General features: G+C 34.0%; 1 long non-coding RNA gene across 1 annotated transcript; it reads left to right on the top strand.

Annotated features, from left to right (window-relative positions):
• The first annotated feature begins 333 nt into the window (after positions 1–333).
• Positions 334–1,739, top strand: LOC107031857. Its single transcript, XR_001458287.2, has 3 exons — positions 334–977; positions 1,135–1,222; positions 1,592–1,739. It is a non-coding gene; the product is annotated as an uncharacterized LOC107031857 (long non-coding RNA).
• The last annotated feature ends 15,229 nt before the right edge of the window (positions 1,740–16,968 follow it).

Below are 16,968 nucleotides of genomic sequence, written 5' to 3' on the forward strand. Positions count from 1 at the left end.
ACTCTGATGCGTTATTATTATTGAACTTCAAGATAATTAAATAAGTATAGGGGCAGTGCCACTAACAGAGAACATGGAGTCATGGACTGCTAAAATACTGCTAACATGCCTATAAAATAGGAACAACTCTAACTAGTCTATAGGATAATGACTAAAAGAAAACTAATCTCCTAATAATAAGTTGAAGTCTTTAACCCATTCAAAGCCGATCATGACACACTTAACAACATTTAATGTCCATTTACATCAACTAAATCTCTAGTAAGAGATTTAACGATGGTTGATTTCATTACAACAGTGTCTTGTCTTTGTTTTTATAAATATTTCCGCCAATTGAACACTCACTTTGTAGTAGTAGTAGTAATTCTTCTAAAATTATCAAAAGGAAAAGATAAATTATGTATACTACCGAGCAACAATTATCTACCTACACAACCGTTTGCGACTTGTTAAAGTGCCGTTATTTCTAGTTAGCTAGCTTTATTTAATTATGAACTTCTATTCTCTCTATGTTGTGGGCTTTAGAAGTGGGGGCATAGTTGGTTGGGAGGGAAGTATCTTTGGTCGAATGAAAGGTAAGAGTTTTATCTTTACTTGTTTGGGATGCTCCACTTATCTTATCATGTCTTACCTTGTTTCTTTAGCTGAATGAGCAATTTTGAAAGACCTGTTCTTCGCTGCTTGAGCTGTGTCTTTCGTGCATTCCATTATTTGACAAACCTTCGCCTGTATCTCACCAGGTGTTGTGACATCGTACCCAAAATATTGCTTTCCTGAACTTGAGGAAAAGTGAATCCAGATGAAGTTGTTGTTTAAGTTGGTCGATATCGTAATTATTGACGTAACTTGTATTTGAAGTGTCTTATCAGTGAATTCTATTATTTTATTCTACAATAATTAACCTCCAAAGAGGCTGCTGCCACACACCAGAAAAATCACAATAGATTCCACAAAGAAGCTGTCCGAATAAAATTATGGTAAAGACCTATATAAGTACTTCTTTCTGCGTTTCTAAGTTTGCTTATAATGTCTGGACCTGTAGCTTAGTTAATTGTTGTTGATCAATCCAACATTAGTCCAAGACCTAGTGTTTGAAATAGCCATTTAATCTTGTTTCCTTTCTCTTATTGCCAGGAATCATATGCTTGGAATTTGTTGTTTATCAGTGTTCAAAATCTTTTTATCTTCAGATGGGAGTTCGTGAAAGTTATCCAACTTCAAGGTAACTGTTCCCTGTTAAAATCAGCCAGCTGGACAAGTGTTTCAGATCTCTTTTGTCCAACTCTAAGGGTGGCTTTTCTCTGTTTTCTTGGAACAAAGAATGATATTAGTTGTTGTACGAAAATGGTGAAATGCTAATCTAAATCAGTTTATTGGCTTTCATATGATTAATTCTTTTGTCTGAGAGCTAGCTGAAATTGTCTTGTTTTACTCGAGTTGGTTTGATATTCATTTGGTTTCGATTTTGAATGCACTAGTTGTATATTGGTGATGTTATGTCTGTAATTCGTCATAGTCTTGTTTTAACCTGGATAATAACTTATTTTTATACTTTGCATTTCATCCATTGACACATTTCTTTTTATTTCAGGCCATACAACCTCAAGATCACAAATTCATATGTAGGTGATTTCAAAGACATTATTAGACGAAAAGTAACAAAACTTACTCGAAGACATTATTCAATAGTTTGATTCATATAAGTTTATGTTTATAAGTTGTGACATTCATATTTTGGAGCAATACCTCCTTTTGTTTGTTTAGATTTAAAGAGATATATTCTATTTTATGGATTAATAGTAATATATATGTTTTTATCATTAGCCAAATTTTGTTGTTCCTATAAGGCTGTCTTTTTCCATCATGTTTGTCGATTTTCTATATATACATTTTATCGATAAAGTAGTAATTATTATTAATGACGGCACAATAATTGCCATTAAAACTACCACTTTTTAGAAACTATTTATTGTCATTAAAATTCTATTTTTTTGTGGCTATTTATTTCGATTTATCAACTACATCAATGGATGCTAAAAGACCATAGTTAGCCGATATGAATTGCCTTTAATAGCCAACACAATTGCCCCAAAAAATTAACATTAAAAGTAGTACCTTCTAACGACTATTTATTTAGATTTATCGACTAAATTAATGAATGCTAAAAGATAATAGTTTGACAATATGAATTACCTTTAGCAGCCAACATAATTGCCGCAACAAATTTCTGTAAAAGCTAATGGTTTGTACTGGCAATTTATTCTACCCTTTACCAACATTTCCCACAATGGCCAGAGAATAGCCTTTGATGATCCCAACATTACCGGCTAAAGTTCATTGGACGGCATAGATTATCGCGACAAATGTTATTGCCGCTAAGGCCATATTTTATTACTGCTAAAGGGCCCTTTTGTAGTAGTGTATGGAGATAACAAAAAGAGGAGCCATCGTTATGGTGGTTTAACAAGGTCTGAGTCATGTGGTAGGGGTTTCCCATGTAGAGATCACCCACAATAGTTTCAGCCTAGTATGCCAACTATGGTTCTACACTAATTAAACATGATGGTTCCATGGTGGTATTAGTCAAGGCAGGGATGCTTTGGCCATACTTCTAAGGGTTCACATTAAGGGTACATGGGTTGTAATGGTTAATTGTGTCGAATAAGGCCATCTTTACAAATTTATTCTAGTATGGGATGTTATAATTGTTGTGTGTTGGGTTACTATGCTAGATATTTCCTATGATTCATCACCGCATAAGAATGGTTTAGTAGTTTCAAGCCCATAGGGCTATGATATCGTTAACTAAAATTGGCGCACAAGGTATCAAGGGTGGTCCCCGGGGTGTTTGAGGTGTTTCTCAATCGCTAAGGTTAGATTTTCAAAGTGGATGCGACAATATAAATACATTTAACGTAACCTAGAGGTAGAGGTTCCATATGTTGGCATCATGTAGGATCTTCATCTCTCATCAACCTTCTTATAATTTCATTTATTTGAGATCTACTTATTCATTATTACCTTCCTAATATGATAGACATTCTAATTTATCTTGTAAGACATTGCATGTAGCTATCTTCATAGGTGATGTTTTAGTTGTGGATCAAGAGTATAGATCTTGTGTGGTGTCCATATTGGGGTATGACACTTGGTAGACATGATTGTGTTGGATATGAAAGATTTAGATGTGATATTACGCATGGATTGCTCGTCTCTTTGTTATGCGTTCTTAGATTGCTTTTCCAATACTATCACTTGAAGCATGTATGTATCCCTCAAATTGCGCGGATGGATGTCAATAGCCATATGTCAAGGGGTGTATTATTATTTTTTATAGTGCGGGGGTTGGTAGGAAGGTTGTATAGCCTATCTTGCTTATGTTTCAGATACCTTTCGTGAAATTCCTTCTAATAAGGAAATTCTTATTTTTAGAAAGTTGTTTGATGTGTTTCTTTTCGTTCTACCTAGTCTTTCTCCTGATAGTGACATTGACTTCAACATTGATGTTGAACAGGACACACAACTACTTTCTACATTTCCCTATTAGATGGATCCAGTTGAGTTGACTACCCTTAAGGCGTAGCCAAAGGACCTTGAAAGTAAGGGGTTCCTTAGGCCTAGTGTTTCTCGTTTAGGTGCTCATCTTTTTTTCGTGAAGAATAAGCATTTTTTAATTGAATATATTTATTGACTATTGGTAGTTGAAAAAAGTGACATCAAGAATAGATATTTGATAGCGTGTATTGATAATTTTTTGACCAGCTAGAGGGTGTAACAATGTTCTCTAAGATACATTTTGTTGGGTATGTAGCAAGGGTTAAACTTGAAAAGTCCTCTTTTGCTTTAGTTAAAAGTCATTAGACCCTCATAAGTGGTTGAAAGAAAAATAGGAGATCTTAAATATAGAAACACTCCTTTTAATTATTAAAAGGGTTGGAAAGAGGGACCCCCTTGCTCTGTCGTTGTCGTGACTCGCTCGGCTTTGGCTTCAGAAAACGATCGATCGAGAGATTATTTTTGGACAAAGTTCATTTTAATTATTTATTTAATTAATTAAATTAGATTAAATGGCCAAAATGTTCAATTAATTAGTTAATTAATTGAAATGTTTTAATTATTTTGTTAATTGACCAACGCGACTCAAATTCGTGCGCGGCCCACCTTATTTAACTTCTTTCCTGCTTTTTTTGAATCTTCTGCACTTGGTTGTTACTAGTTTGAAAGATTGCAATTTTAAGGAACAACCATGACGGTTTGAAAGGTCATAACTTTCATGAATGGTTGTGTGGATTCTGAAAGGGTTGCTACCTTTCAGAACCGGTTTCTCTTGCCTATATTTACCTTGATTCTACATATTTTTTCCTTACAATTTTTCTGATTTCATCTTCTTCTTCTACACAAATGTTTCTTTGCGCACTTTACTATTGCTGAGTGGTTCGCTGATACCAGAGTTTAGGGTATAAATACGCTGGTGATTGAGATCATTCTATCTTGGGAGGACACATTCCAAATCAAACCTCATATACAATAGGGAAATAAGTTCCTTAAGGGGACAATGTGCATTATCATACTTGACGTTTTCCTTTCTGTCTCTTTTCCAGATGCTTGTATGTTTTACAGATTTTAGTTGTTCTGAATTATTATATGTTCTTTTGTTCTTACTGATTCATTAAACTCTAGTTACTTCGTGTTTATGCAAAGTTTGTTCAAATCAGTAATGCTGTCTTAAACACAAATTTGCAACAATCTTAAGCATTACTATTTTATTTTTAATTTGTGTCTCTGGTTGAGACAAAAACCTTTATGGTTTTATAATCCTTTAAGTCTACAATTGAAAGTTATTTCGTTGTAAATCTGTATCGATTTTTGTTTATCATAAATGACAAACAAGAATGTTACAGTGGTTTTTGTTGCACCCACCCGAACTTTTGTACCACAAGCAGAGAAATAGGGAAAATTCTCTTGTGTGAATTTCAAAGAATGGCAACAACAAGTATTTTTATGGCTTACCACTCTTGGTTTGCACAAATTTACCAACGAAGAAACTCAAGTGCCTGTTGCTGAAATGCTAGACAGAGAAAAATTCATAATTATTGAAGCATGGAAACAAGCAGACTTCATGTGTAAGAGTTCCATGATCTGACTGCTGAAGATATGGTTGTAAATGAAGCTTTTCGAGTGACTGAAATTATATAGATGTTACCTCCTCCGTGGAACGACTTCAAGAATTATCAAAGCACAAGCATAAGGAAATGAAGATTCAAGATCTTGTGATTCTGCTCAAGATTGAGGAAGATTAAAAAACCGTTGAAAAGAAGTCTCGTAAGAGTTCAACAATAATTATAGTTAATATTGTCAACGATCCTCCCACCAAAGACAAGAAGGGAAGTAAGTACAACGAACAGAAGTCAGAATAGGACAAGAAGAAATTCAAGGGAAAATTTTATAATTGTGGTAAGACTAGGCACAAGTCTTCTGACTGTAGTTCTCCTAGAAAGAACTAAGACAAAGGCAAAGACAACAGTCAAGAAAACATCGTGGAAGAGATCGAAGATGCAGATGACTTATGTGCAATGATCTCGGAGTGCAACTTGGTAAGAAATCCCAAGAAGTGATTTCTCGACTCAAGTGTCACTCGACATATTTTCTCTGCCAAAGAATTCTTTGCAACATACACCTCCTACTGAATTCGATGAAGATTTGTTCATGGAAAACACAGCAAGAACAAGGACTGCAGCAACTGGAAAGTAATGTGTAAAATGACATCCAACAAGGTGTTGCCTTTGAACCGTGTTCTGCATGTCCCTATTAGGAAGAATTTTGTTTCTGCTACACTGCTCGTTAAGAACGAGTTTAAGTGTATCCTATTTGTAAAAACGAGATGCTCTTAGAAAAGGGTTACCTCAATGAGGTCCTCATAAAACTGAACATAATGGTTGTTGAAATTATTAATAAAAATGTTGCTTCTGTTTACTTATTGGAGTAAAATGACTTATGGCATGCTTGTTTGGGCCATGTAAATTACAAAGCCTTGCCAAAATTGGTTACTTTAGAAGTATTGCTTGATTTTAAATATGATGAATCAAAATGCAAAATTTTAGTGGAAAGTAAATTTATTAAATATCCTTATAAGTCTGTTGAAAGAAATAATAAGCTTTTATACTTAATTCATACGGATATATGCGATATGAACTCGACAGCATCTCGTGGTGGGAAAAAAGTATTTTCTAACTTTTATTGACCATTGCACTCAATTTTGTTATGTATATTTTCTTAATAGTAAAGATGAAGCAAATGATGCATTTAAGCAATACAAAAATGTATAGTAAAACTAATTGAATCTAAAAATAAAAATGATTAGGAGAGATAGGGGTGGAGAACATAAAGCTCTTTTTTTGAAGAGATATGTTTGGAATATGGTATTATTCATCAAACTACTACACCCTATACACCACAGTTAAATGGTTTGGCGGAACGGAAGAACATAATATTAAAATGATGAATGCCTTGATAATAAATTATGTTTCATCGCGAAAATTTTGGGGGGAAGCAATCCTTATGGCTAATAAGATACTCAATAGGGTACCCCGTAGAAAAACACAATCAATTCCATATGAGTTGTAGAATGGAAGGAAACTCAACTTGAAATATTTCAAAGTGTAGCGGTTTCTAGCCAAGGTAGAGGTTCCTCTACCTAAAAGGGTGAAAAATGGACCCAAACTAGTGGATTGTGAATTTATTGGATATGCTGTGAATAGTATGGCCTGCCGGTTTTCGATTCACAAATATGATAGTCTTGATATTCATGTTAATACGATAATTGAGTTAGATTACACAGAGTTCTTTGAACACATTCATTCATATAATCTGAATGTGTCGACGAGTGAAAGAGCTAAATGACCATGGGAAGAATCAACAGAAAATACACTACCTATTAAGTATTCTAGGTTTAGTATTCACCAACGGAAACTCACTTCTTCCAGACCAGATTTTGTGGCACCATTGCTTGATAATGAGACTCTAACATTTAAAGCAGCTATATCTTCGTTTGATTCAACTTATTGGAAAGAAGTTATCATTTGTGAGATTGAATCAATTTTAAGTAATCATACTTGGAAATTGACTGATCTTTTTCTAGTAAATAAACCTTTATGATCAAATTGGATCTTTAAAAGGAAAATGAAAGCTGATGGGACTATTGAGAAATATAAGGCTAGACTTTTAGTCAAAGGATATAGAAAAAAAAGGAAGGTATGGACTACTTTGACACATACTCTCTAGTATCAAGGAAAACATCAAATAGAATGTTAATAGCACTAGCAGAAGTGTACGATCTTAAAATCCACCAAATGGATGTAAATATAACCTTCTTAAATAAGAGTTGGAGGATGAAACTTACATGGAACAACCTGATGGGTTTGTAGTTCCCGGTAAAGAAGAGAAACTGTGCAGACTTGTGAAGTCGCTTTATGAGCTCAAGCAAGCACCCAAATAATGGCATGCTAAATTTGACCAAAAAAATGTTTGCAAATGGATTCAAGATTAACGAATGTGATAAGTGTGTTACATTAAAAACATTTTAAATTATGAAGTCGTTGTTTGTCGTTATGTTTATGACATGTTAATAATGAGTAAAGATATTGACGATAAAAAATGCTACTACTGTCCAGCAAGTTCAATATAAAGGACTTCAAAGTTGCTATTTTAATCCTAGGGATCAGGATTGTCAAAACTCCTCAAGGACTAACATTATCTGAATCTCATTATATTGAAAGAATATTGGATAAGTTCATGTACTTAAATTTCACTATTGTCAATACTCCAATTGATTTAAGATTTACATTTCAAAAGAATGAAGGTGAAAGTGACTCTCAATTGGAATATGCCAGAGTGTTTGGAAGTTTAATGTATATAATGAATTCTACATGACCAAATATAACATCTGATATTAGCAAACTCAGTCAGTTTACTAGTAATATGAATCAAACTCACAGGATAGCAATGAAACATGTGTTGGGGTATCTAAAACATAAACAACACTATGTTTGCATTATAATGAATATCTTGTCATGATTAAAGGATAAAGTGATGCAAATTGGATCACCAGGTCAAATGAAGTAAACTCCACAAGTGGTTATGTGTTTAAACTCGAAATCATACAAACAGACATGTATCGCTCCTCCAAAGTGAAATCAAAATTTATTGTTTTAGATAAGGATGGTGAAGAAGTTGAATGGCTCCGGAATTTCCTAGAGAATATTCCATTTTGGCCCAATCTTGTGGGACCTATTTGCATACATGGAGATAGTCAAGCAAGAATAGGTTGAGCAGGGAAAGTTATGTACAACAGGTATTCTCTTCATATACGACAGAGACATAACAGCATAAGACAACTGCTCTCTAGTGGAGTCATCAAAATTGACTATGTGAAGTCAAGCAATGTGTCAGATCCACTAACAAAAGGCGTAGTGAGAGGCAGTTGAAAGATCAACCAAGGGAATGGATTAACGTCTTAGGACAAGTCAGCATGACAGTAACTCTATCTCGCAGATTGGAGATCCCAAGAGCTAGATTAAAGGACAAAAACAAAGTTGTGACTAACGGTTTGACATTTTCAATCAACTCAATCCATTCTCATGATGAAGACAATGTTGAGGAACAAGGTTAAGACTTTAAGGCTTGTTAATGAGTTAATAAAAATTAAGGTTTTTAATGATTTTCTAAGTTTGACAGAGTTGACCAAATAGTATATGTATGAGATGATACGATTAGTGACTGTGAAGTGTAAGACACTTCAAAGAGAATTTTATGTCAAAAGCCTATTCTCTATATACTCATGAAAGAAGGAGGTGTTCATGGCTAAAATGAACGCATTCGTAAGAATCATAAATGGTAAAAGGTTAATTTTGTTACATATGGTTTTCTAGGTATACACAAAAGCTTGATTATTTAATGATATGCATTTATCGATTGACCGAGTATACCTGATACATGTTCACTACAGAAACTCTAAGGTAAAACCTTCTTATGAAGATGAAATTGATCCTTGCTTGTAAAGTACACACTTGCGTGTGTATTCCTTATGTTATAACCATTCCCCATTCATTTGGTGGATTTCTAGGTATGTAGCAATATTAAATGAGAAATGGAGGGAAGATGAAAAGAAAAGGAACTTAGAAAATTGGAAACTTGAAAACTCCTATTATACTTTAGTGAAAAGACATATGTCCCTTATCGATGGTAGAAACAAAAAATAGGAGAGTTTAAATATAGCAACACTCCTATTAATTGATAAAAGAGTTGGAAAGAGGGAACCCCTTGCGCCGTCGTCGTTGTTCCTCGCTCGGCTTGGCTTCGGTTTCGACTTTAAAAAATTATCGATCGAGAAATTACTATTGGACAAAGTTTGTTTAATTATTTTTTTAATTATTTATTTAATTGTTTGCATTAAATTTAATCTGCAAAATGTTTAAAATTATTAGTTAATTAACCGAAATGTTTCAATTATACAATTAATTTTCCGACCCAACTCGATCCACGAGTGACCCATTTTATTTGAATTATTTTCCGTTTTATTTGAATTTCCAACCGTTGGAAGTGACTCTGTTGAAATGTCGCAACTTTCAGGAACAACCATGACTATTTGAAAGTTTGCAACTTTCATGAATGGTCGTGCGGATTCTTAAAGGGCTTCAACCTTTCAGAACCAGTTCCTCTGTCCTATTAATATATTGATTCTTCAGATTCTTTCATACGAATTTTTCTGATTTCTTCTATTTCTGCACAAAGTTTCTTCGTATACTCTACTATTGTTGAGAGATTTGATGAAACAAGAGTTTTGGGTATTAATACACTAGTGATTGAGATCATTCTATCATAGGAGGACATATTCAAAATCAAACTTCGGATACTAAAGGGGAATAATTTACTTCAGGGGACACTGTCCATTCTGTGGACTTGATTTTTTTCAGTTGTCCTTTTGTTTTTTACAAATTATGGTATGTTTTTACAGATTTTAGTTGTTGTGAATTAACTTATGTTCTTATGATCTTAATGATTCATTAAATTTTGGTTACTTCCTGTTTCTGCAACGTTTAAACAAATAAATGATTCTGTCTTAAACACAGATTGGCAACACTTTTGAGATCGGGCTGCGTCTAGTTGAGGATTAGGTTGGTCGACTTCCAAAGAATGATATTAAGACTCAAAATGACTACTAAGAGTTACCAGTCATTTTCTTTCTAGTTGACTAACACCCCAACAACATTCAACGAATTTATAAACTGTATGGTTCAGCCTTATATTGAGTCCTTTGTAATATTTTCATTGATGACATTCTAATCTACTCCAATAGTAGGAAACATATGAGAAGCAAGTAGTAGTTCTGTTAACCAGATGCTTAGAAACCATATGTTTAAGAATAGGATTATGGTAGCTAAAAAAAGATAAATGCAGTACATGATTGGTCCTTGACTACTTTTCCTGTTGAGGTTTAGAGTTCTGTTGGGTTATCATACTTCTTATACACTGTTAGTTAATGTATTTTCTTCTAAAGTGGTACCTTTGATTATATTAACTCATATGAATGTGCCTTTTTAGTGGTCTGGCGCGTGTCATGAAGTGAGCTTTCTAAAGCTCACGACCTAGTTGACTTCACCTTTGATTTTGACAAGAGTTGAAATTTATGGATTTATAGTCTACCATGATGCTTTTGGTGTTGGTATGGGTTGTGTGTTGATAACTAGGTAAGAGTTATTACATATTTTTCTGAGAAGTTGAATATTTATTAAAGGAAGGACCTAATTTCTGACTTGGAGTTAGCGGTGATAGTCGTCACATTGAAGATTTGGAGGGACTACTTGTATGCAGTTCTATGTGAGGTATTCACCAACCAGCATACTCTTTAGTACATTTTTAGTTTGAAGGACCTTAATGTGTGACTTCATAGTTTTTAGTGTTCCTGAATGGCAATTATGTTACGATGCTCTATCACCTGATCAAGACGAAAATCATAGCATCTCTAATGTGTCAATTTTCTGGTTATTGACTCTGAAAATTAGAGATTATTTCCTTTATATAGAGAAAACAAAGATTACACATCCTAAAAGATCCGCCATTCCTATTCCTAAAGATCAACTTTCTATATGTACAAATCTGCTATTGAACCCACAAAATCTACCTTGCTTTCCCTCCAAATCATCTATCTATCACAATATTTATTCCATTGATTCTACAACAAATGTATATGATCATGCTAATTTATATCACTATATAATTTCATTAATATATACAATCATTTAGTTGTCCATCATGCTAACATGACCCTTCAAATTGACGTTGGTGGATCAAAAAACATCAATTTGCCTAATAGAAACTAATGGTGTTGTCGTGCCATGAATTTTGTACACGCATCAGCTATTTGAATATCATTGGACACAAGCGGAAGAGTAATGACTAATTTTTCTACAACTTCTCATATAAATTGACAGTCCACTTCGATGTGTGTGGTCCTCTCGTGAAAACAGTTGTATTGTCAGCGTGGAGAGGAGTAGGATAGGATTTAGGAAATCCAATCTCAACAAGTAATCCACGAAGCCATGCAACCTCGGAGCAAGGAGTAGACATGGATAGATATTCAGCCATTGTTGAAGATTGACACACGATCTTGCTTTTTAGACTTCCACGGTATCAATGACTCTCCAAGAAACATGCACCAACCAGAGACTAAACGATAAGTATTAGTACATTCCACTCAATAATAATCACTGAAAGCATTGAGCGAATTGAAAAACCACTTGGAAAGAACATTACATAAGTAGATGATCCTAAAAGGTACCGAATGATGCGAAGAACGACCACCAAATTGAGATGACAGGGAGCTTGAATAAATTGACTAACTTGTGGAACAATAAAAGAGATATCAGGCCGAGTAATACTAAGGTAATTTAGAGTACTAACTATAGTTGGATCATGAAGAAGATCGCCTTCCTTATGATGATACTTGGTATTTAATTTTAATAGAGTATCTACAGAGGAGAAAGATTGAGGACCAACCAAAGAAATCAGATCTTGAGTATATTTGTGTTGGTTTAGAAATACACCTTAAGCAACATTATGAACTTCCAAACAAAAAAAATAAGTAACAGTACAACGATCTTTCATATCAAAAGAATCTTTAAGCTACTGTTGGATGCTAGTGATTAGTGAAGAACCATTTCCTTTGATAATAACGTCATGTCCGTACACCAAAAGAAGAACACGACCTGTAGATGTTTTCCAAAGAAACAAAGATGAATCATATTTTCTCTGCTCAAAAGAAAATTGTAACTAAGTAGACCGAAAGTTCTCAAATCAAGATCTTGGAGATTTTTTTAATCCATAAAAAGGGTGGTTCAACTTGCTTACATCTGATGTAGGCAATGAGAACAATCTAGGCTGAGGTTTCAATAATAATTCGCACCATAGTCATTTTGGCTACGGGTGCAATAGTCTCCACATAGTCAACCCCATACTCATGTGAGTTATCCAAAAAAATCTATCGAGCTTTGTACTGATAAAGAGTTCTACAAGAATGAAGTTTGATTGAATAAATTCATTTACACCCAATAGGGCGGACATTTGTAGGACATGAAACAATGTCCGATGTGTCATTTTCTTTATGGTCCAAAACTTTTTCCTGCATTGCTTTCTACAAACATGCATGCTTGTAATCTTGTGAATAACAAGATGGAACATAAATGTTGGATAAAGTAGAGGGAAATACATATCAATTGGGAGAACGAGATACTCTAGTAGATTTCCGAGTAGGCTCAAGAGGACATGATCTTGAAGAATTCTCAAATTCTAGTTGTGGTATTGTTTTAGGAGGCAGATCAGTTTCTGGTTAGGATAATGTTGGATGACGTCACTCATACACAAATCAAGTTTTGAACCTCTTAAAAGAAGATGATAAATCCTCAAAAGTAGGAAGAAGAGGAGAAACAAAAGATGAATCTACAATTGTAGGAAACAAATATTGATTCTCAAACAAATTAACAATTATAGAATTGAAAAATTTGTGAGAACATGGATCATAACAAATAATATCTTTTTGTGAAGTACTATAACCCATAAAAGCACATTTAATAGACTTTACATAAAGTTTATTGCACTGCGAAGGAGGCAAATGCACAAAACAAACACAACCAAATGTATGAAAATCACTATCGTTAGGATTTTTGTGATAAAGACGGAAGTATGGAGACTCAAGATTAGAAATTCAGATGGCAACATATTAATTTAATAGACAGTAGTAGACAAAACATCCACCCAATATTTAGATGGTACAAAGGACGCTATCAATAAAGTACAAGTGAGATAAAACAGATGACAATTTTTTCGTTCAACAACTTCATTTTGTTGTGGTGTGTATGAACAAGAGTTTTTTGAGACAATTCCTTTGTCAAGCAAGAATTTTTTGAATTCATAAGACATATATTCTTCACCAAAATCAGATCTTAATAATTTTATCCATGTAGAAAATTGAGTCTGAATGTAAGACACAAATGTTTTGAACATGAAAACACCTTAGATTTGGATCAAAGAAAATACACCAACATAAACCGACTATAATCATCTATAAATCTCACAATGTATTTGAAATGAGCATGAAAAATAATTGGTGAAATTCCCCCCAACATCACTATGATTGACATCAAAACACTTTATAGCAGGTCTACCAAAATTAGGAAAAGGAAGAGTTTTAATTTTACCTAATTTACGTGTGGAACAATCAATGGAAAAGCAACTAAAAATTGATTTTTATTTTTCAATAAACTAGAATATGATAAATGAGATAACACCACAGAATTTGGATGTGCTTGATGACTATGCAAAACCTCAATTTTACTAGCAGTAGAAGTACAAGCAATAAACAGAACATGAGGAATGGAAAAGTGTATAGGAAACATATGTCCAACTTTAGTCTCCTTCACGATTATTTTCCTCGACAACTGATCTTTCTCAAGACAACCACTACGAAAAAATTCACATCATAATTGTTACCTACCAATTGTCCAATTCAAATAATAATAGTTGAGAGATCTGGTGAAACAAAAACATTCTTGAAAGTTGGAGTAATGTCCCCAACCTTGGTAATGTATAAATTACTAGCATTTGGAAATCTGTATTTGTGATGGAACTTTATACATATGAACATTTTTTAGGATGCTCGTTGAGTTGGTCATATGATTGGAAGCACCAGAATCAACAATCCAAAATTTAGATGTAAAATCATTATGTTTTAATCCCAATGCTTAAAATGGTTGACAAAATCATTTGTTTTACCTTTTCAGGAGTAAGAATTTGTCCTGAAGATGAGTAATCATTAATCGAACAATATATCCCAACTTTACATGCATTTATGCAACGATTTTGAGGGCGTGTGAGACACTTTTTGATAACGTGTCCCTGTTGTTTACAATAGTTACATAACTTGTTTCTACAGATGATAGCAATATGACCATATTCTTTTAAACTATAGCATTGAGTACTACTCATATCCTTGCCATTTCCTGTACTTTCGGTAGCAAATGCTACATGGCATCATTTTCTTGCTTGAAAGTATTCTCTGTGACAAGACGTTGCTCTTCACGAAAAAATTCCCTAAAGAAAATATTAAAAGAGGGAGATGGGTCACGATTCATCATGTTAGAGAAAACACGCTCAATGTTGGAGCATAATTTCATAAATAATTAGTCTCCCTTGCTTTTCTTATGAACTGCCAGAATCACCGATGGAGATTCAATAGGTATTTTGGCATAGAGAATATCTGTAAATTCCTCTCATAAGTTCTGAAATCCAAAAAAATAATCCTGAACAAAAAGACCTTCGTGAGAGTAATTAGCATTTCCATATGCTAACTGAGAGCGTCTTGCACTATTATCTTGGTTGTAAACCTTTTAAAACTAATCATGTATGACCTTAGATGTCTTGTACAATATGAGATTAAAAACAATAAGAGGATCAGTTGACTATCTTTAATCTTCCATTCACCAAGCTTTGTTGCATCAGTAGGAGAAGGATCACTTTCATCTATTTGGCCCCATAGTTCTTTGCCAGTTAAAAACAAATAAAATAGAAACTCCAAAGAAGAATAATTTTTCAGAGTGAAACGAACACCGAAGGATTCATAGTGATGTGAATTCATAATTTGGAATAGCTATGAAATCTACAAAGACTCAAGGGAGCAACTAGAATGACCAAGAACAAAATTTCAAGGTGCTAGTACTTATTGTAAATGAACAATCAACCAAAAACCATAATTTTCAAAAAAATTTAGAAGGAACCACATATGACTTTATGTAACAAGACAACCAAGTGAAGGATCAAATACCATGTAAATTTTCTTCCTAATTCCTATCAAAGTGAGGGGTCTTTCCATTATTTAGAGTAATTACAGAATACACATACCTTCCGCCATTCCTATCCCTAAAGATTAGTTATGTATCTCTACAAATCTGCTAGTGAATCCCACTCCAAATTAACTATTCTATCACAATATTTATTCCTTTGATTTTACAAGAAATTTAGATGGTCATGCTAATTTATATCACTATATAAATTACATTAATATAAAAAATTATTTAGTTGTTTATCATGCTAACACCTTACACTAGAAGGCGGTGTGTATGTCGAGTTTGTCTTTCTTAGAGGAGGGACCTTTTGCTTCGAACATCCTATCCGTATCCAATCAGGGGATCATATCTATATTCCAAGAGTTACAAATTTGTTTTGATTTATTTGGTAGGTGTCCCATTGTTCTGGATACTCTTTTTATCCAAGTACGATGAAGATGTATTGTGATCTAACTCAGCACTACTGGTGGTGTGAGATTAAGAGGGAGATTACGACATTTTTTACTAGATTCTTGAAATGTCAGCTGGTGAAGTCACCAATAGAGGTAATGTGGTTTGACCCAAAAGTTACCCATTCTGTAGTGGAACTTGGAGTCAATAGCTATGGACTTTTCTTTACGCATAGATTTTGGAGAATTGCTACTATTTGGTTTGTCATAGATCAATTCAACAAATCTGCTCACATTTTTCCGATTCAGGACACCTATAGTTTATGTAGATTAGATCTGATTTACATTTGAGAGATTTTTCATTTTCATGGGTTCCGGTATCTATCATTTCATATCAAGGAACTCAATTCAATTCATGTCTTTTGAGGTACTTTAGAGGCAATTGGGTACTACAATTGAGCTTAACACAACTTTCCATCCAATAACTAAAGGTCAATGGAATTTTAAGGTGTTGAAGGACATGCCTTGGGCCTGTGTTATTTATTGCAAAGGGTAGTGGGAGCAGTCATTGGCTTTGGAGGAGTTCACGTATAATAATAGCTAGCATTTCATTATTCATATGGATATATTTTATAGTCTTATGGTAAGAGATGTTGATTTTTGGAAGGCTGGTTTGATGCTTTTTAAGTTCAGATGAGGGAAACCAACTTCTTGCATGAATTTATGGTTAGTTTTTATCTGATCCAGGAGAGACTCTACCCTACCCAAATTCAGAAGAAGAGCTATGTTGATCAGAGAGTTCATTGGCGACCATGTATTTCTACAAGTGTTGTCCATGAAGGGTGTGATGAGATTTGGGAGGAATGGCAAGTTTAGATCTATGTTTATTGGACCTCTAATGATTTGAGATGGATTAGATCTATTTCTTATGAGTTATCGTTACCCCCATCTCTTTCGGGTGTTAACCTTGTGTTTTATATCTCTATGCTAAGATGGTATGTTCCTGATGAGTTTCACATACTTCCGTTAGATACTATTCAGCTTGATGAGTTCTTAACATTTTAAGAGGATCATGTGGATATTCTAGAGAGACAAGTTAGGAAGTTTAAGTCTAAGGATATTGCGTCAGTGAAAATTCCGTGAAGGCATCATCTTATAGAGAAGGCTACATAGGAGGTCGAGCT

Source organism: Solanum pennellii, chromosome 1, assembly GCF_001406875.1.
Source record: "Solanum pennellii chromosome 1, SPENNV200".
Lineage (NCBI taxonomy): Eukaryota > Viridiplantae > Streptophyta > Magnoliopsida > Solanales > Solanaceae > Solanum > Solanum pennellii.